The sequence below is a fragment of the Hyaena hyaena genome, unplaced genomic scaffold (genome assembly GCF_003009895.1).
Source record: "Hyaena hyaena isolate Hyena2069 unplaced genomic scaffold, ASM300989v1 scaffold_1632, whole genome shotgun sequence".
NCBI lineage: Eukaryota > Metazoa > Chordata > Mammalia > Carnivora > Hyaenidae > Hyaena > Hyaena hyaena.
This window is the reverse complement of record NW_024082266.1, coordinates 113,770-136,290: the sequence shown is the minus strand read 5'-3', so window position 1 is coordinate 136,290 and position 22,521 is coordinate 113,770. Positions and strand designations below refer to the sequence as shown.

Below are 22,521 nucleotides of genomic sequence, written 5' to 3'. Positions count from 1 at the left end.
TATATTTATATAAAAATATTCATTTTTACATAGAAATGTCTGCTCTCCCTTCTTGTTCCTCCCCACCCCACACACACACTTTACAGAGCACAAGAAAGTTCATTTTCCTCTTACATCTAACATAAAAAAAAACTGACAGGAGGAGGGCAGTGCTCCAGGGAGACAGGCGCTCCCTGACACACAGTGATAGGGGGATCAATGGGCATTAAGGACTGTAGCAAATCAGAAAGCACCTTCTCCCCAAAGGGAGCTGCTGTGGCAAAACTCCAGCCAAGGATGGCTGTATGGGGACCAGGGCTGTTAGAACTTCTGATTTCTCAATATAATTCAGAAATTTGGAGTTCTTTGTGAATTTGCTCTATTTTTAAAACATTAGCAATTAATCTAAAGTTTTACAAAAATACCAACGGTCAAAATAAGACATCTTTCTAGCTTAATTTCACCTACAGGCTACCAGTGTGCAAATTCTGATCCAAATTTTTCCCAAGATTCACTGTTTCTGAGGTGGGCAAATGCAGCAAATTCCATAGACACTTGGCATTACACTTATTACCACTTCATCCACTTGAGGAAGGTAAGAGTGGGTTATGTGGCCAGAGGAGACACCCAGATTTCCTGTCTGATGACCACTGCTGCTAGCTGGTCGGAGCAACACACATCAGGGTCCACAAGCCCACTTCCTTTTCCCCCTCTCAAACACTGTTTAAACTCTTGTTATTTACACTGTCCTAAGATGGTGACATGTTGTAAGTACAACAGACTTTGATTTCCTGCTCTGCAACTCTTCTATCTGTATGACCATGGGCAAGATATGTAACCTCTGTGAGCTTCAGTTTTGCCATATGTAAATAAAAGTTCCAACAGTTGTGAGGATAAGATACAGATAAAAATTCCCGTGGCTGTGAGGATGAGAAGTGGTACCCATGTGACTTTGGTTTCTCGTCTATAAAAGAAGGACCGTAATAAAGCCTTCCTTGCATGAGTAGGAGGGTGTTAACACAAGTAAAATCCTTCAACAATGCTTAGAACAGAGTAAGAGCCCACTAAATGGAAATGCCCCCCCATTTCTCTGCACTGTAGGGTCTGGAGTACCTTGCTGTTGTTGCAGGGAATATATTACCTTTATCAAGAAAAGGTAGACACGGCTATCAGCCTTTCATCAGAATTGCATAGTGTGCTCAGAGTATGGTCAGAGTGTGCTCAGAGTATAGCCCTGGTCTTCAGGAAGCCTGGAGATTTGGTGTCCGTTCCTCCACAGGGTCCTAGTAGTAGCTGTCTGGTGAGATACTCTGTAATGGGATCAGCTGGGGCCCCCAGGGCACGAGGAGAGAGACAGAACACGACTGGCAGCTGGCAGAGGCAAGATCTGCCTCCCTGGGGCCCAGCACTGATACTGGCTTTTCTTCAAAAACAAAGTGGGACCTATCAAATGAACCCAGGGAGAGACTCGGGCACGGCATGGCAGCTGTCTGGGCAACAGATGCTGGGATTCAGGGATGGAGGTGAGGTAAAGCTGGGGAGGTGGTGGTGGGCAGCCCCTCGCAGAAATTATGGGTGGTTTTCTATGCTGAGGAGAGGCCAGCAAAAAGCACTGCTGCCAGGCTGGGCAAGGTTCTGGAGGTGTCAAAGAAGCTCAAGTCCTAGAGATGATGGAATCCCCTCCAAGTGTGTTCCCATGAGAAGGGAAGCCCTGTAACCCACACAGTGACAGCACCAAGGGTTGACATATGTTTCCTTTACAACCTATCTGCAGAGTAGGTTTTACTACCCATATGTCACAGATGACTAACACGAAAGCTCTGAAGCACAGATTGACTTGCCCCAGGCTATTTAGCTAAAAAGTGGCTGGGCTGGGAACTGGACTAAGTCAGCTTGATTCTAAACACCACAAGATGTGGTTAAGTTTGGAGTGTAACACTCTCTACCAAGGATAGAGGCATAGCCCGACTGCGTAAAAAGGCATCCAAAGGTTACTCTTTGGTGGTACAGAAATATGACTTAAAAAAGTGGTGGGAAGAGAGAGAAGTTTGAAAGAAGTCCACATCCTTGGCAGTCACAGATTCAAGGGGATAAGAGGAAGGTTAATATCCACACTGAGATACCACCTCACGCCAGTCAGAGTGGCTAAAATGAGCAAATCAGAGAACTCTAGATGCTGGCGAGGATGTGGAGAAACGGGCACCCTCCTGCACTGCTGGTGGGAATGTAAACTGGTACAGCCCCTCTGGAAAACAGTGTGGAGTTTCCTCAGGAAACTAACAATAGAACTCCCCTATGACCCAGCAATAGCACTGCTAGGAAGTTACCCAAGGGATACAGAAATGCTGATGCATAGGAGCACATGTACCCCAATGTTCATAGCAGCACTCTCCACAATAGCTAAAACATGGAAAGAGACTAAGTGTTCATCATCGGACGAATGGATCAAGAAGATGTGGTTTATCTATACCATGGAATACTACATGGCAATGAGAAACAATGAAATCTGGCCATGTGTAGCAACATGGATGGACCTTGAGGGTGTTATGCTGAGCGAAATAAGTCAGGCAGAGAAGGACAAATACCATATGTTTGCACATATAGGAGGATTAGGAGGAACTTGATGGAGGAACAAGGGGGAGAAGGGGGGAAATGGTGTGGGAAAGGGAGAGAGGCAAACCATGAGAGACTCTTGAATGCTGACAAAAACTGAGGACTGATGGATGTAGGGGGGAGGGGGGATGGGCATGGAGGAGGGCACTTGCGGGGAAGAGCACTGGGTGTTATGTGGAAACTAATTTGACAATAAACTATTTGTAAAAAAATAAAATAAAATAAAAAAATAAAAAAATTAAAAATTAAAAATTAAAAAAAAAGAGGAAGGTTAATACACTCCGCTGCCTTCAAGGAGCAACGTGTTTTCTCTGCCCATCCCTTAGGACTGTGGATCTGGGACTAATGGTAAAAGCTAACATCAACTGAGCACTTACTATGTTTCAGGGACTGAGCCAAGAGATTTACATAAATTAGCTAACTGAGTTCTCGGAACAAGACTGGAAGACAGGTACTATTATTATTGTTTCCATCTCAAAGGTGAGAAAACAGACTTAGGAAAATTAAATAGGTGCCCACGGTCACCTGCCAAAGGTCACCAAGCTGCAACAGTAGAGGAAGGGTCTGGGTCAACCCCAAAGCCCAGGACCACTTTGAAAACCTGAGCTACTGCTCTGGGGCTCCATACACATGTGCGGCTCTGTGGCCCTTCCTTTCTGGGTGGCTTGAACCCCCTCCAGTGGGTTTATCTTTCATGTCCCCTCCCTCCAGTTTCCGTGGAGGCACACCAGGTGCTAGAGAACATGGGATTCTCAGCTGTGCCAATGCATCTACTTGACCAGCCCCAGGCACCACACACTGACTAGCAGGTAAAGCCAACTCTTGGTCATACCGAGGATGCTCATGGCAATTGCTAGGTCCCTCTAGATGGTCCCCAATTTGCCATCTTTCCCCCATTCCTATCCTGCTCTGCTCTGAACTTCTGGCACTGCCTTTCATTCCATACCTGGTCTCTGGCCTTGCCTTTGTCCTCAAACTTGGTTTGGCTCTTATCTCTCCCTTTTGGGCTATGGCTGGAAATTATCTTGAGAGTAGCTGAGTTGCTTTGAGAATCTGGAAGATCTACTTTTGAAGTCCTAGCCCTACAATTTACCGGCTGTATAGTCAGGTCACTTCACTCTTCTGGATTATAAAATAAAGACATTTGCTTTTCAGTGTCCTTATACTAGTATCTGTACTATAATAGGTAGGTAGTGAGAACTTTTGGACTAAGTTCTATTTTTTTATTTCTCACCCAAATTCCTCGGATTGGTAAAACTCCAGGCTCAGAATCTCTGGACTCTAGTTGCTAAGTTTGATCTGATCCACCATTTTCTCCCTTACACACAATTCATTCTTCAAAAAGGAACGTTATAAATGGTTCAAGTCAGGACGTGCTCAGCATGCACAGTCACCTCAGGCCAACTCTGGAAGCTGAAATGTCCTGGGCTGAGAGTTCTAGGCAGCCCAGAAACCCCAGTGAGCTCTCTGATGACCCAGAGATAAAATCTCAGTTCACGGAGCATGGGTTAAGAGTAAGAAAGTTACGTAGCAGTTGAGAAATTCATTCCATATTATCTATGGTTCAGGAACCACTCCTACAGTTTGTGTAATATTTTAGCTCTTTACCTCCCTTCTCTTCAGTCTTCCAGGTATTAGATTTGTGTATATGTATGTATATGTATGTGTGTATGTATATGTGTGAGTGTATGAATGCATGTATTTATGTGTATGTATGTACATGTATGCATTATGTCTGCGTGGCATGTATGTCTGTGTGTTTTAAATAAGCCTTCAGAAGCTGGGTGGTAGAAGAGACCACTTCCTTTGATGTAGAGAACTGGATGTCCACCCCTTTGGTGGACTCTGGAGCTATCTCACCCTGTGTAACTGGCTTCATGGCAGCAAGACAGGGCAGGACTCCGCCCTGCTCATCCACTCCCTTCCTTGACAGGCCCCAGATGGGCCAGGTCATGAAAACCGATCCATCTGAGGGTTTTTGTCTTCATGGTGCTGCTAAGAATTATCCAGTCTCCATTAAATAGCCAAACGAAAGGGATCCCTGTGTGATGCCTGATACACATGTGTGTGAAGTTCTTCAGTCCCAGGGTTGCCCTGAGCAGTGATATTAATGTAGTTTTGTTTTTTAAAGTAACTGACACTTAATTCAGTACAGTATTTACTCCTAGCCTCACAGCTAAAAGGAGGTAATGATTTGGCTCTAAAACTCAGGTCTTTTCTTCTGCATCCTGTTACTGCGGGCTCCCTGGTAGCAGGGAACAGATCATCATTTTATGACCTACACTTAGCTCAGTACCTGGCTTATGGAAGGAGCTTGGAAAGTGTGTGTTTGCTTGCTTTAAATGAACAGTCCAGCAATAGGAAGAATGAAAGGCTAATGAATCATCACAAGCGGGTGCTGGGCTTGTTACAATGAGGGCTGGCACCTGATGGGGCTGCACACTGGCTGGGTCTGGCCACAGGGCTCTGTGGACATGTGGCACCACTGACCCAGCTCAGGACCACATCCAACCTTCTGTCCCTCTGCTTTTCTTGTGTGAGATATTATGGACCCTTCACTTTAGTATTTCCCAAGGCTTTTTAAAAATCACTAATCTTGGGAGATCCTTGGCTAAAAAAAGAGGGCCATGAGATTAAATGTATTTGCAAAAATGCTGTTTTCAGGGTGCCTGGGTGGCTCAGTTGGTTAAATGTCTGACTCCATCTCAGGTCATGATCTCATGGTTCATGGGTTCGAACCCCATGTCAGGCCCTGTGCTGACAGCTCAAGCCTGGAGCCCTCTTTGAATTCTGTGTCTCCCTGTCTCTCTGCCCCTACCCCGCTCGCTCGCTCTCAAAAATAAATAAACATTAAAAAAATGTTTTTATATGCTGCTTTCATAGAGGTTTACAATGTATCTCTGCAGAGTAAAGGATCTGAGATTTCCTGTAGGAAAAATTCCTTTTTTACTCTAACCCCCAACCCCATAATATCTACTGGTTTAAGACACAGTCTGTAATCATGCTTCCCAGCTTTCATTTCTATCTCACTCTACCTCCTATTCTCAACGTAGTCTTGTGCAAATGGTTAGTCCCTCTAAGGCTCAGTTTCCCCATCTAGAAAGAAACAGGTGTTGATGTTATCTGTAGCTCATGAGGTTGTTGTGAAGATTAAATACACATACATCAAAAAGGCTTTGCCTAAAGCCTTGTGGATAGTAAGCACCCTCTTGTGAACTGTTACTTTAAGTATCCCTAAATTCTTTGGAACACACTTTGGGATTAAATTCCTCCTGCATATTTGTTTTCAGGGAGGCAGCTTGGGTATTAACACATCAATTCTGAACTTACAAAGAACTCACAGGGGCAAGTACTTAATTAAGCACTGGGTTACATTCTACCTTATATTATGTTCTACAAGGTTCTCATATTTATGTCTCGTATTATTGTAAGCTCCCTGAACAAAGGGATTGTTTTATATTCTGAGTCCGCTTTTAAAAGTACCTGGCACAGACCGAGGTAGGGAATACTTATCAATCAAAAGTGAATCATAAAAGAGTAGTGGTTTTATTTAGTCAAGATGTGAGTCTATCATATCCTATTTAGGGGAGGAAAAAAGCCTACAGCAGAAATGATAGCCTTTTGCCAGGGTCTTGACATGGTCCTGGCATGAGAGGCTTCACACTGCCTTTGGTAAAAAGGGAGGAGGGCTCTGTGATAAGAACATTTTGGTCTCATCTAGGAGGTGGGAAGAAAAAATCTGAAACTCCTCTTTTCTTATCATTAAAACTTCCTTTCTTTGCCTTTCGTTGTATTTTTTCAGGTGCTGATAGTTAATTTTCAGTTACTGTACTCAATTAGAAAGTTAATGCCAGACAATATTAACCAGTAGCCTTAACTGAAGTAGACTGCACGTCTGAAGGGTTTGGAATTAAATTTTGACTAGTCTTATTATAAACCAGGTAAGCCATGTGACCATAATCCCAGACAGAGATGTACCAACTGATACAGAAAACAACCTTTGATCAGAAGGTCTCTAAGTGATTTGCAATCACTGATTGAGTCTCAGGGAAATCTCTCTCTCCACCCCACCTGGAGCCACATCCCAGGACTCTCGGATTCAAGCTGGGGAATTTCAGATTCTAGGAAGTTATCCCCAAAGGAGAAGATGTGTTCAGAAGAGCATTCTCTACAGAGGTGATACACACACACACACACACACACACAGAACCACAGAACCTTGGACCTGGATGATCCTGGATCATCTGATGGACTTGGGTCTCTACAAACGGGTCAGTACTGAAATGAAGTTGGTGAACCTAAAACAGGGCCAGGCTGAGCTCAGATTCCAGAGGTTGCTGAGGCAAAATGCCTAGGCAGAGGTCAGAATCCCAACCCAATCAGTCATATGTGGTTCTCTCAGGAATTTGCTCAACAATTAGAGTCAAAGCAAGACTAGAGTTTGCTGGATGATCAGGCCAAGGAGGAGGCTGAGCCAGAGAGGGGGGTGAAGGCAGAGGGTGAGGTTAGCCTGAGGGGCCTGGACTCTCCTGAAGGCCTGACTGGCAGCCCCCAGCTCTGCTTCTGCTGCTCAGGAAGACATGGTGCTTGGTGCTTTTGGCAGGGAACCAGCATCTGACAGAGCCCTGCAGAGTTTATGAAAGTGCCTAACCACAACTTTCTGATCTCCAAGCCACATTCAGAATGAGAGCTAAATCGAGCATGGAATATAATAATTTCTCTGGGGCCCCATGTCGATTTGCCTTTTATCTCTGACTTAGTAAATCTCCTTTCTCCCAAACAAAATTTAATAAAAAATTCCAGTAATTTCTGAGCTTCAATTCATTTTCTTTTCTCTTCCTCCCTCCTCTCCCTTCCCTTGCACTGTTAAGCAGATGCCCCATTCAATCCTTCCTTTTCAGACATGCCTGAAAGAAAATAAGCTGTCTAAATGGCTTACATTTTCTTTTCTGTTATGGAAGCTGCAAAAGAAAAAAGTCACTCAGAGAATGCAGAAATGCTTTGGATGAAAGGGCCACAGATTGAAGACAAAGGTCCCAAACTCAGGATCCAGGTGAGAGTTTCTGTGCTGGCTATAATGCATTCCTCTTCTGTTTTCTGTCTTTTCTAAGAGAATGCTCCATGCCTGGGGAGGAGACTCTGGTCCATGATACACTGGGTTGGATCCAGACCTTGGAGATGTAGAGAGTAAGGGCTAAGAGATTGTCTCCAGGGACACCTTGAACTTTCCTCAAACATACCAGGTTCCACAAGTAATTGGCAGATATTCCAGCCTGTCATTTATTTTGTTAATGCCTTTACTTCTTAAGAGCTCAGCTCAAAGGCCTCCCTTATCTCCAGCCTCAGGTTGTCTGACACCTGTCATCTGCGGAACCTTCCTGAGCACAGATCTCAGGTGTAATTCCATACTGCTCTGTGGACCCTGACTCAGGTCTGCCTTCTCTCCCAGACCGTATCCTACCTGAGGGTCCTCACGGCTGATTCTCGGTGCCTGGCACGGAGCCTGGAGCAAGCTCGCAGTGTAGCCAATAGTTGGCAAGTGCTGGACTGAGAGCTGAGCTCTCAAGCCACATGCTGACCCTGAAATCAAAGCTCAGAAAGGCAAGGGGACTGACTGCTTGGGATTTCCAGCTAGTCTATGATGAAAAGGGACCTGAAGTCCAGCCTGTGATTTCAGAACCTGTGCTCTTTTCACTCTGCCAGGATACTCGAAGGGTGGGTATTCTCATAGCTCCTTTCATCTCTCTTTAGTCCAACTGGAGAAACTGAAAAAGCAAAGCTTGTTAGAAGATGAAGGTGGAAGGGGGAGGTTTGGCTATTACTTCTCCAAATTCATGTGTTGTCCAGGATTAAGGACAGTGGCTAAGGCATCTGGTTCTGGTGTCCCTTAGACTTGGGTTCATACTCTTGATGTGAAACTTTTGGGCTGCTTGTTCTTGAGCAAGTTTGCTAATGAAAAGGCTCATTTCCTCATCCGAGAAATGGGGCTAACAAGACCTAGATCTCTGTGAGATCGTGAGAGTTAAACACGGAGCACAGTGCCAATAGGTGTTAACTGTTCTTAGGAAGCTTTGTCTCTTCCTTATCAAAGCTGAAGGTGGGGGGAAGGACAAATGAAACAGGACAGACGAAGTTACCTTTTCTTCAAAGGGCAAACTCTCCTGGACAGTGGATCTGGGGAACATCCTGTCAGTTGTCTAAGGAGTTTACACATGACACAAGATGAAACCTAACGTTCTGGCCCATCCTTTTGGGACCCCTGATAGCACATGAATAACAACAATCAGAAATGCCCACATTCAAGGGGCGCCTGGGTGGCTTAGTCGGTTAAGCGTCCGACTTTCGCTTAGGTCATGATCTCGCGGTTCGTGGGTTCGAGCCCCGCGTCGGGCTCTGTGCTGACTGCCAGCTCAGAGCCTGGAGCCTATTTCAGTCTGTGACTCCCTCTCTCTGACCCTCCCCTGCTCACGCTGTCTCTCTCTCTCTTTCTCCTAGAAAAAAAAAAAAAAAGAAATGCCCACATTTCCCCTTAAAACTGTCACTCACAACTGAGGCCAATGTGCTGTCCTTTTTGTCTGGTAACCGAAGAGTGCACATATCAAAATCCCTGCACAAGTCATAGACTTCCCTCATTCTCAATAGTTCCTCAAGAAAAACAACATCCCACACACGTGGGAAAAGAAAACAGACCTCCTCTGGCAGCGTGGCTGAGAACATACCATTTCCAAAACACTTGCAAAACAAAATGCAATTGGATCACGAGGAAAACAAACAGCGAAAAAAACCTTGTAACACAGATCTGTTTCTTAGAGATACACATCCTCCTCCTCTCAGCTTCCACCGCTGCCCCTTGCATCCCCATTCTCCCGCCTCCCCAAATGTATCTACATATTGATCTAAAGAAGCCTTATGCCCTGGCTGATGAAAAGTCAGCTGCAGAGGACTGACTCCTTGAAGCAGATGTTTTGTGTTATCTCCGTGCGTTCCTTAAGAAAGTGTCTGTTCCTCATGCCAAGGAAAACAATACTGTGTAGCAAGACTTTGTTCCCCTGCCTAAAAATTAAAAAAAAAAGTCCCCAAACAAGCTGACAGCTGCAAATGATTAGAAATAAACTGGCTACTTCCCTGTTCCCCAACTCCCTCTGCCCTTCCCCAGCGCCCCCTGCATTGCCCTCTGACCTACAATCACAGTGGTTGGACCAAAGGAAAATAGACTAGCATGTGATTATATGTTCTAAACAGATTGTTAATTCTTTCAGACATGCCATTTTGCCGGGCAGAGGAAGTGCTGTTTCAGCCACCCAAAGGAGTGACTGTAAATACAACGTGCCTGCCTCCCACACTTCCCTCTTCTCCCCATGTCACTTCTCTGCTGCCAGAGGCTGTTTCTTAATCTGCCCATTCATCTCCAGGATGTCTGCCTTCACCTTCTGCCATCGTGGCATGGAGGTGGAAGTAGACTGAGAAAGACCCAGGAAACCCTAAGGAAGATACTCATTCACTACAGAGAGGCAATAAAAGCCATAAAAAAACAAACTGTAGCTAGTTCAGATGTGCTGAATTTGCTGAAAATCAAATGGGCCAAATGAGATGGATTGAGTCGAGAACAAGATGTTAATGAGCTTCATTAGTACTGGCAAGTTAGACAGAAGTACCTCCACTTTGATCATGAGCCCCAGTTGGAATCTGAAAATGACTCAGCCTTCTTGTCATGGATGATATACTGTGAGTATCTTCACAAGTAAAACTCTTCTCTATTCACCAGCAGAATCTCTCTTCCATTATGTGATGAAGGACAACTAATGCCAAATCTTGTCTGAAGGGTTTCTAGTCTATAATGTTACCCCTCTATCACCACTTCTCTAGCTCAAGCCACCATCATTTCCTGCCTGGTTTGCTGGAGCTTCCCCCTTCTACTCTTGGATTTCTCTAATCTCCCACTGGGCAGGGGGCATCTTCCTAATATGTAAATCTAACCAAGATGTCCACCTTTCTGCATTATACTCTAAACCATATTAAAGGTAATATCAGAGCTGTTTAACACAGCAGGCAAGACCCTCTATGGTTTCAACCTTGTGTATCTCTCCATCATCATCTCTGGAACCTCCTAATTTGTATATAATACTCCAGCCCTCTGGAGGTAAGATCATCTTCTCACTTCTGGAAGTTGCCTCATACTGAAGAGCTGGCAGCTGGAAACTCTCTTCCTCAACTTCTCCTTTTCATCTGGCTAACTCCCATCTGTTACTCAAGGCTCAACTACATTATCACTTCCTCTAGGACACCCTCCTTGTCCACCTCATCCCAGTCAAGTCAGGCATATCATGACACCCTGTACTTTTCCTATGAAAATACTTACTACATTATCTTTTAATTGTCCATTTTTTAAGTCTCCCTCTAGACTGCAAATTTTGTACTATCAGGGAATGTACTTTATCTTTCTTGTTCACAGTTATCCCTGGCATCAAATGCATACCAGAACATGGTGGTCTCAGTGAGTAACTGTAGAGTAAATATGTGAACAAATAACCATGTAAAGGGGGTGGGGTGGGTGAAGACTTCCCCTGCTTGGGTTGCCTTTGATTCTCCTCTCCCCAAGCAGTGGCCTTGAGTTACTGCCTGAAAACTCTTGCTCTGTGGAAAGTTTCCCCAGGGGAATTGCTATAGGCCCACGTTTAACCTTGTCATCTCTGAAGCTATAAGGGTGCAATGAAAGTTGATACTTGTATGTCTTCATACCTGGCAGATCACAGAGAGAAATGCATTTTTCTAGCAGGGTTTCACTCATAAAGAGAAAGAAGCAACCCCTGAAATCATATTGTACATTAGTACTGAAGAGCCTTTTTTATCTACATAGAAAAGTGCACAGGTAGTTTTCCAAACTTAGCAAAGTTGGAACTAAGTCAGGATTGGCTGACAAATACTCCTGATACATGATGGGGGCAAGTAGGGGAGAGGGAGAAGACAGCAAAGGAAAGGATCCTTTTTGCAAAGGGTGGATGGATCCAGAAAGAATGACTGGAACCCAATTTGAGGAGGGCTTTGCAGAGCCACAAGACAACAGTGATCAGGAAGAAGTTAATCTGAGGCAGGGGTGTGACCGTTGGGGGGATCTTCTCCAGGCAGAAAGAGTCTAAGAAAAGGACACTTGGCCACACACATTCAGGGCAGACTCTGCCTGCAAAGACCCTCAAAGCCTGAAGCTGAGGGGAAAACGGCAAGTGGATGCAGATGACTCTTTGCACCTGAGCTGGAGGGGTGAGGGCAGGGACTGAGCAAGAAATGGTGAGTCACTGCATGTAAGAGCCAATGAGGTGAACCGGTGAGAGAGGGATCAAACCAGAAATAGAGCTCTGATACTTGATCAGCTAAATTCATAGACTAAGCTGTGTGTCTGTAAATTACCTACCTGAATACAATGTGAACTGGGAATCACAAAATTGAATGCCTTCAAGGGTCATAAAGAGACAGAAGAGTACAGTCACTGGGTGTAATAAGATAGTGAGCAATGCGTACAGTGACAACCTGAAAGGGCTCTATGCAGGAAAGGGCGAGAGCCCCTCTCTGCCTTGGCTGATTGGTGTTGAGCGGGAATGTGGCCCAGGACTGCCAGATCTTCTAGAAGTCTAGGTTTCAATATGGAATCTATTCATAGTTAAGTGCTGGTAGTTATTCAAAAACATTAAAAATTTTGAACATTTTATTTATTAATGTTCTTTATTTTTACATAGTTAGCTTGGAAAAGCTGACTTTCTATATGATGACAGCTTAATTTTTAAAAATTTACATTAAAAAATGTAAAATGTTCTGGAAGCAATGAAGTCACATAACACCCAGATTTTAGCGCTTTTTTTTTTTGTTGTTTAAAGTTTATTTATTTTGTGAGAGAGTAAGTGCATGCAAGTGGGGGAGAGGCCGAGGGATGGAGAGAAAAAACCCAAGGCAGGCTTTGCACCATCATCCCAGAGCCTGATGTGGGGCTTGAACTCACGAGCCACAAGATCATGACCCAAGCCAAAGTCGGACGCCCAACCAAACTGAGCTACCCAGGTGCCCTCCAGATCTTAGCTTCTAAGCTTCTAATACCATTCTTCTATAAAAGGAATCAGGGCTCCTTAGAGAAACGGCTGATTCTAGGGCTGGAACAGGAAATGTAAAAGATGGCAAGGCACACCTTGTTGTGCCAGAAAGAAAGGATGTTTTCGATAAAATCACAGCCTTGGGGGGATGTCCCAGGGACACTGGAGGCGACCTGAAAGAGCCTCTGAACTGCCAAAGCTGGAATGGGAGCAACAAAATAAATGGAAGAGTATTGAATTGTAACCCAAAGTATAAAATAAGTATCCACAAGTCCAGATTGAATAAATGATTGCAAAATTGACAAATGTCCCATGCAGTGGAGTTCCAGATAATTTATGTAGATACTTCACCCTGAAGGAGGTGGAGCCCCCTTTCATGCCACTGATCGTGGGGTACACAAGGTGACTTTCCTCCAAAGAGTGAGTACAATATGGAAACAGTTAATGGAGAAACTTAATGGAGAAACCTGGCAAGCACTACATTGGCCAGGTGATCAAGGTTAACATCATTGACAAGTCATGTGCATGCCATAGATCTTTGATAGGAAGTGATGAAAGTGTCACTTCACATTTGTAGTCTTCCTCTCAAGAACCATCACCCCGTCTAACCATGAGAAAAACATCAGGGAAACCCAAACTAAGGGACATTCTACAAAATATTTCACAAGTACTGTTTCAAAATTGTCAAAGTCATCAAAAACAAGAAGAGTCTGAGAAAATATCATAGCCCAGAGGAGCCTAAACAGATTTGATGGCTAAATATAATGTGTTGTCCTGGATGGAATCCAGGAAGAGAAAAGGGGCATTAGGGAAAGATTCATAAAAGCTGAATACTGTGGGAAGTTTAGTTAATAGTACTGTTGTTAGTTCCTTAGTTGTGACACATGTATTATAGATATAAATGTAATGTAAGATGTAACCAACATGAGAAACTGTGTGAGGGATATATGGGTTCTCTCTGTACTATCTTTGCAGTCCTTGGATAAATCTAAACCTATTCTAACTAAAAATTTTATTTATATAAAAAATACCACTCTGTGGACCACAAATATTTGATTGGGCCCCAGGACCATAATTTTTTCCCTTTGGTTCATGCACTGATGTTTCTATGTTTACTGATGTACCTCTGGTCAGGACTGGATACATAATTCGCAGAGGCCCTTGTTCACAAATTATTAAGAATTTCAAGAAGATGACAGCAGAGTATTAAACTCAGCACAGGGCTCTCCTGGGGGCAGGCTGCATGTGACTGTACTCGACCCGTGGCTGGGAAGCAGACAATCTCTGATAAACAGCATGGTCTGAACAGAGCTGTCCAGCTCATAGTTATTCTTGCCAGATAAAACTCCCACCTACATTCTTTATTTGTCCACTAACCAATTTACATAGCTAACAAACATTTATTTATTTGGTGGTGTGCTAGATACTAGAGATTCAGCAGTGAGCAAGAGTTAAATTGGACTGATAAATCGTAAGGTCACCGTCTACGTAAGTGAATTTGGGCACTGACCCTAGGGCCTTCCCCAGGCAGACAGCCCTGAGGTTCATCCCTTCACCTTCTCAATTTTCCCCTTTTCTCCCGTGTCAACTGCAACACTACTTACTACAATGGGATTTCTTATATGTATGTATGTATGTATGTATTGTGTGTGTGTGTGTGTGTGTGTGTTTATTTTACTTATTTTGAGAGAGAGAGAGAGAGAGAGTGCCCACAGGGAGGGGCAAAGAGAGGGGGAGAGGGAATCTTAAGCAGGCTCCATGCTATCAGCCTGTAAGCACAGAGCCAAATGTGGGGCTCAAACTCCTGAACTGAGAGATCATGACCCAAGCTGAAATCAAGAGTCAGTTGCTGGGGCGCCTGGGTGGCTCAGCCAGTTAAGCATCTGACTTCAGCTCAGGTCATGATCTCGCGGTCTGTGGGTTCAATCCCCGCATCGGGTTCTGTGCTGACAGCTCAGAACCTGGAGTCTGTTTTAGATTCTGTGTCTCCCTCTCTCTCTGCCCTTCCCCTGCTCATGCTCTGTCTCTCTCTGTCTCAAAAATAAATGAACTATAAAAAAATTAAAAAAAAAAAGGCAGTTGCTTAACTGACTGAGCCACCCAGGCACCCCTACAATGGAACATCTAAAGAAAGTGGATTTTTTTTTAATGTTTTATTTATTTCTAGGAGACAGAGAGAGACAGTGTGAACAGGGGAGGGTCAGAGAGAGAGGGAGTCACAGACTGAAACAGGCTCCAGGCTCTGAGCTGGCAGTCAGCACAGAGCCCGACGCGGGGCTCGAACCCACAAACCGCGAGATCATGACCTAAGCGAAAGTTGGACGCTTAACCGAATAAGCCACCCAGGTGCCCCTAAAGAAAGTGAATTTTAAAAATTCTAATATTAAATGTGTAAATGCTTTATGAGGCTATTTTATAATATTTGCAATTAAAAGTTTCAGTTACTTTGGCTCCTAAGAGAAACTTTATACTTCCTGAGCACCTAATGGCACCAGACATTAACGTACGTTAATACTGATTACCCTAAACAAACCAATAAACCCATGAGCTGTTCCCCCCACGTTGCAAATGAGAAAATGAGAAGCTTAAAAGAGGATGAGTCACGTGCCCAAGAGACACAAATGACAGGTGGTAAAGCTGGAACTTCAACCCAGACCCACTTCACTCCAAAGCACACATTTCTCAAATAAAACACACTTTACCCCTCAAAAAATAGGGTGGTTCCTTTAAAAATTATTTTTTAAATTAACTTCATCTTCCAGAAAATACCTCTGAATAGTTTGTTTTAAAAATCCTCAACTGTAATAAATTACTGTGAGGCCATTAGCCAGTTTTAAAGTCCTTAATAAAGCATGGCTGTTGAGAAGGAGAGTCTGAGAATTCAGGGAGTTTGTCGCTTGGAATTTGGTGGAGGTAGGTGGGAAGAGTGGTAAGAAGACAAAGGGACTTCAGCAATTGCCTCTTTAGCATCTGAGATTCTAAAGCAGAGGGAAGAAGCTGAAGCTGCAGGCCAACACCAGCCAGCAGGCGTGTTTTCTTTGGACCACACAGTATTTTGTAATGCTGCCAACATTTAGAAATTGGGAACTACAGTCCAAAGATCAAGAATTCTGGCTTCTCTTGGAAAAAATCAGAAGACCTGGCACAGCTGGACTGAAATTCTCTCATGGCAAGAGCTAAGTGATACCTGCTTCCTGTAAATAGGAGATGCTACATTCCCCTGGGCAGTCCCATCCATTTCATTCATTCACTCTGCCAGCTTGGATCCTTTGCACATTGTTGTACGTTTGACTGCACTAAATGGTAGGCACTTCTGGCTGGGTGCCCTTCCTCAGGATGGGTCTTCCTGCTCATCAGGGAAAAAGGGCTCTTTCCACCAAGGGGCCACCCCAGAATGGTGCCCACTGGCCTGCTACCTGCTACTTTAACTTGGGTCACCAGTCCCAGCTGTTGTAGAAGCAGGTGGTTTTATTTTGTGTGGCCAGGTGAGGCTTGGTTGTACAGAAAGTGTCTACTGGCTATATTGGAAAATGATTACTCTAGTGACACTGCCCCTGAGCATGTAATATTTTCAGATTCCTTCTTACCAGGCCTCTCTGAGCCCTGCACTGAAACCGCCCTCTTTCTAGTCCTCCGTCTGACACAAGTGTGCAGAGGGCACCATTTGTTTATATGAAGGCAAACTCTAGGAGGAGCATCAGCAGACAGACTTCTGGGTTAATGAAGGCAATGGGTTTGGTGTTTTGCCACACAGGAGTGTCCTTCCTATGTCTTTTCTTTGTTAACATTGACATAGACTTGATTTTCTTACTGCCTGCATATCTGCATGATACACACAGATACTGCTAAACCTCCTTCTTGCACATTTGGTCTATTCTATACTATCTGTGGTGATGCTTTGGTGATGTCACACAGAGGCACCGTCAGTAGCTCACTCACTGGTAAGGACTGTGCACCTTGAGAAGCTCCTAGGCGTCCCAAGGAGACCACCTTGCAGAGCAAGTATCCTCTTGCTCAGCACTACCTTTCCTGAGTTTCAATGAAGTTATCACTTTCATGGGCCGAAATGTATTAGCACTCTTGGAAATGGTAATTAGCAATTTTAAATGTTTCTAGTTTTGTGTAAAAACTTCTGACTTCCAAATCTATGGTTTATATTTTCAGATAGGTATTTCAGAATATGTATTTATAAAAATAGGTCATTGCCTAAATTCTTTTGGTCTAATCATAAAATTAATATTGTTAAACAATTAGAAAAATGCTGTCAAGTATAAATATCATTATCACACATAATCCTACCACAAAATAACCACTAATAATATTTTGGTGTGTTCACTTCCAATCTTTTATCTTCGAATCCTCTCAAGGTACACAGTATAATGTATATGTATGTATGTACATCGTATATTGTTTTTTAAAAATAAGATTAAAATCATACAATTCATTGTCTGTGCCCTCTTTTTTACACTTAATATTATATGAGTACATATAAATATTCTTTGAGCAATGGATTGTCACAGATTCAGCTATCATGAGGACAAAATGATATGTTTGGGTGATTCTCCTTGAATGTATCTTCGGCAATTAGTCCCTGACTATTTTCCTTGGTTAGATTCTTAGGAAAGGGTTGAATCCCATAGAGTGTATTAGTAGTTCATGCACATTTTGCACTTTACTCCATAAAAGATCCATTTATTTATAGAGATTACTAACTTTTCTGTAAACCTTGAAATAAAATGAATGGGCTTTATTTATCCTGCAGTGTTGATATTCCCTGGCATACCAGTGGGTTCCCGGCTGTGTGAACACGTCTGCTGGAGAGCCCTGATGTAGGACTGAAGAACTAACACTGTGGGACAGCAATTAATAGTCTTCCTTTGAGTATAGCAGTGGTTCTCTCAACCCTGGCTGCACATTAGAATCATCAGGGGAGCATCTCTCTCTCTCTCTCTCTCTCTCTCTCTCTCTCTCTCACACACACACACACACACACACACACACACACAAGAAAGGCAATGTCCCACACTAGAACAACTGAATCTGAAATTCTCCAGATGATTCTAATGTGTAGCACCGCTTAAGAAACACTGGCCTAGAATCATGATTCTTAAAGTGTGGCCCTTGAATCAGCAGCACCAGCATTATATGGGAACTCACTAGAAATGCAAATTCCCAGACCCCAACCCAGAGGCCCTGAACCTGACTCTTTGGGACCAGGGCAATGCAATGAGTGCATTTTAAGATGCCTTCCAGATAATCCTGATCCACGCTAAAGTTTAAGACCACTGGTCTAGCATATTTCTAGTGCATGTTCCTGGTCCAGGGATATAGTGTACTTAACCAAGCAGGGGAGCTTATTAAAGATTCATAGAATCTGGTATCAGACAGATTGAGTTCAAGTCTCTTGTCTGCCGCTGACTAGCCACATGATCTCAGGCAAGTGAATTAGCCCCTTTAGTCTAAAGCTGAGTTTCACCACAGAGGACACAGGGATAATATATTTTTTTTAATGTTTTTATTTATTTCTAGGAGAGAGAGAGACAGCGTGAGCAGGGGAGGGTCAGAGAGAGAGGGAGTCACAGACTGAAACAGGCTCCAGGCTCTGAGCTGGCAGTCAGCACAGAGCCCGACGCGGGGCTCGAACCCACGAACCGCGAGATCATGACCTAAGCGAAAGTTGGACGCTTAACCGACTAAGCCACCCAGGCGCCCCTACATGGGGATAATATTAACAATACACTTACCTCATTTGGTTATTATGAGGATTAAATGGAAAAAAAATTAAAGGTATTTTGCAACATGAGTAGAGCTCGAAAAATACTTGCTATTATCATTACCCATCCGAGATACCATTATTAGTGGTCAGGAGGCTGGAAGGAAACTTCAGAGGTGGAGGAAAGCAACTGATCTGATGGTGTGAACATCCCACACAAATGTTTATTCCCTGACTGTTCTCTAGCACAGGCTTGGATTTAGATTACAATTGCTGTTGGCACGAAGAGATGAGTCTCCCAGGATAAGGCAATAAATCATTCTCTCAAGAGCTGTCTTCAAATTGTGGAAACACTGAAAATATATGGCTCAAGACACAGGCTTGGTCACCTGAATGTGAAAACTGCCAGAGGTGGGAGAAGGGGGAGAAGGAATGGGACCCCATATAATCTAAACCAATGTTCTCAAATGGGGCCATAAGAAGCACTTGAAGGTTTATTAAAACATAGATTGCTGGGGGAGGGGGGCGTGCCTTTGTGGCTCCATCTGTTAAGTGTCCAACTTTGGCTCAGGTCATGATCTCACAGTTCGTGAGTTCCAGCCCTGCACTGGGCTCTGTTCTGACAGCTCAGAGCCTGGAGCCTGCTTCAGATTCTGTGTCTCCCTCTCTCTCTCTCTGCTCCTCCCCCATTCATGCTCTGTCTCTCAAAAATAAATAAATGTTAAAAATTTTAAAAAAGCCACAGATTGCTGGGCTGCACCCCAGAGTTTCTGCATGTTTGGGGTGGGGTCCAGGCTTTATTCTTCCATCAATCTCCCAGGTGATGCTCATGTAGCTGGTCAGACTGCATTTTCCATGCTAAATTGAAACTTCATGAAACTGAAAGGCCATACTTAATGGTGACCCATAAAAGTTTAAGAAAGGAAGACATAAATGTTCTCCAAGACATTCACATTTCCTCTGTAAAATTCAAATTCCTTTTGATGTGCTACTTAGATTTGCCTCAAAACAGGACTGGCCCACTTGATAGATGTGCTGATAGTCATGTTTTCATGTGAAGTCCAGGTCCTGTGCAGGGTGTTGGAGAGATGGAGCAATGGGAGGCTGTAACCTCCAGGCTGCTCTCATGGGTGGTAGTAGTGGGGTGGGGTACCAGTCATTTCCAGCTGCACCTCTTCCTCCCAAGAAGCCAACCCACACCAATCACTTAGTATGTGCTAAGCATCTGCTTTTTATTTTTAACATGTATTTATTTTTGAGAGAGAGAGAGAGAAAGAAAGAAACAGAGTACAAGTTGGGGAGAGGTGGCGGGGTGGGGGGGGGGAGATAAAGAATCCAAAGTAGGCTCTAGGCTCCGAGCTGACAGCATCTTTGGGTATAAAATGACTGGGAAAGGCAGAGCCTGCGCATGTGACTAAAGTGATAGGAGAAATTGAAATTTTACCATACAGGGAGGCTAAGAGAAGACTGGAAAGATAGGGTTCAAATACGGGAAGACTGTCACTGGAAAGACAAAAGGGAAAAGGAAATAGCAAGCCATTTGCCTGGAGCCACAAAACTAACTAGCTCGGGAGTAGAATTTGAGCCCATTTCTTTCTGACTTCAAAGTCTGTTCTCCTTTCACTACTCTATTCCACCTCCTTAAGACCAGAGGTAATCCCTTCCTTCTTCAGGTCAATGCAAAGACAAAACCTGGTATCACCAGAAGTGTCCAAAAGTGGGATTCACTGCTTCAGGTGATGATGAGAGCTTCCTACACAAGGAGGTGTTCAAACAGAGGCCACGTGCCACTGTTGTTGGGGAGGGAATCCAGGTAAGAGAAGGTGGTTTCCATTACCGACAATCACCTAATTTGTTAATAGGACAGATTCCCCAGACTGATCAGATTCTTCTGATCTTCCCTGAGAACAGGGAATTTTTCAAAGCATCTTCAGGAATTATAAGTCAGCCTTCGGTAACTGTTAGGGTGTCCTTCACCTCTGAGATCCTTTGGCTATAGAGATTCTGGCGTAAGAGAAGACCAGCTGTGGGGTGTCAGTGCTGACAGTAACAGTAACAACACTAGTTACCTGATGAGTGTTTATTCTGGGCCTCAGTTTCTCTTATCACTTCAGTCACATGCTCAGGCTCTGCCTTTGCCCAGTCATTTTATACCCAAAGATGCATATAGTTCCCCACGTGTGGTTCTGGGTCTGGGAATGATGCAGAGCTGGCAGGGGCTTGGTGAGGGGACCAGAAACCAAAGAGTGAGCCACAGGCATGAACAGACTGCCACAGAAATCCCCAGCCCTCATCCCTATGGTCATTTAGCTGAGCCGACCTCCAGTTTTGTGCATTACGTCACTAAGTCCTCACAGCCATCCCACTGGACAGACACCACTGTCATCTATTTCACAGATGAGGAATCAGGCAGAGGCAGATTCATTTCCCTGCCCAAAGTCGCACTGCAAGGAGTTGGAGACACCAGGTTGAGTCCAGGCAGGCTGGTTCTAGATCTTTACTCCTAACCATAGGACCTGATCTAAAGCCATCTAGTCCAGGGCAGATTCTGAATGAAACCTACCAGTGGTTAATCTCTCAATTAACAAAAACTGCACAGTAAAAAAAAAAGCACCAGGAGTGAAACAGACTCACACCTTGAAATGAGCATAAACTGAGTTGCAAATCTCTCAGGGTATAAAGTCTAGACATTTCTTTATTCTAAATGTATTATATTACACTCTTAAAACTTAAACTTTTAAATATAGCACAAAGGGCATCCAAACAATGGGTACGTACTGTCATTCCTTCACTTAAAAACAAAACAATACTTAAGGATCTTGGATGGCTCAGTCAGTTGAGTCTCCGACTTTGGCTCAGGCCATGACTCATGGTTTGTGAGTTTGATCCCCAAATTGGGTTCTGTGCTAACAGATCCTCTGCCCCCTCTTTCTGCCCCTCCCTCACTTGTGTGCACACGCTCTCTCTCTCTCTCTCAAAAATAAATAAACATTTAAAAAACTATATAAAAAAAACAAAGCTTGCTTACTTAAAAATAGTTTTATTCTGTCATGGAATGTTTAAACAAAAGGGAATAAATGTATTGGCACAATGGTTAAAACATTAACTCCAGTGAAACACCTGATGAGCTAATTCAACAGAACCTGCCCATGCCTTTCTGGGAAGAGTTGGGTCACACCCTGCTTGTACTGTGTGTCCAAAATCCTTGCCCACCATGGGTCTTCTAGGGGTCATTACCAGGAGTAAAACTTTATTTCAGAACCTTTCTCAACCAAGTATGTTCCTGTTTCTTCTTTCTGGGCCAATCTCAAGGTCTCAGGAGGGCTAAGTACAAAAATAGGTGGGATCTTTATACTTCCAGTGCTCAACTCACTGGGGACCTCCCAGGTACATGCCCTATTAAACTAATCCTCTCATGAAAGTGCATTCTGGGCAAGATGGTTAGAAGAATAGAGCTGGTCCACCTTCTGACTGTCACTCCCTCTTCCCTCAGGCATCACAAATCACCCTTAATTTCTTGGTTCCAGCCCAGGGCTCTTAAACTATTCTTGTTGTTTAATAATCCTCTCTCCCAAAGCTGTTAACCCCTTGTGAGATTGGTTAAAACTCGCAGGAGAGCAGGAGATCTTCAATGTGATGAACAGTAAAAATATGCAGCCAAGAATCCTCTATCCAGCAAGCCTGTCATTCAAAATAGAAGGAGAGATAAAAACCTTTCCAAATAAACAGAAATTGAAAGAATTTGTTACCACGAAGCCAGCCCTACAAGAAATCCTGAGGGGGATGCTCTGAAGGAAAGGTTGCAAGGAACAAAGATACCAGAGACACCACCACAAACATGAACCCTACAAAAGATACAAAGACTCTAAACCCACATATTTCAATAATAACACTGAATGTAAATGGGCTGAATGCTCCAATCAAAAGACATAGGGTAGCAGAGTGGATTAAAAAACAAAATCCATCTATATGCTGTCTACAAGAAACTCATTTTAGACGGGAAGATACCTTCAGATTAAAAGTAAGGGGATGGAGAAATATATATCATGCTACAGGAAATCAAAAGAAAGCCGGAGTAGCGATACTTATATCAGACAAACTGGACTTTAAATTAAAGACAATCACAAGAGATGAAGA

The 22,521-nt window shown here is 43.7% G+C and overlaps 1 protein-coding gene across 1 annotated transcript in view; it reads right to left on the bottom strand.

The window, feature by feature from the left end:
* MOB3B (MOB kinase activator 3B) overlaps window positions 1-22,521 on the bottom strand; it is a 124,508-nt gene that overhangs the window by 32,488 nt on the left and 69,499 nt on the right. The window lies entirely within an intron of this gene.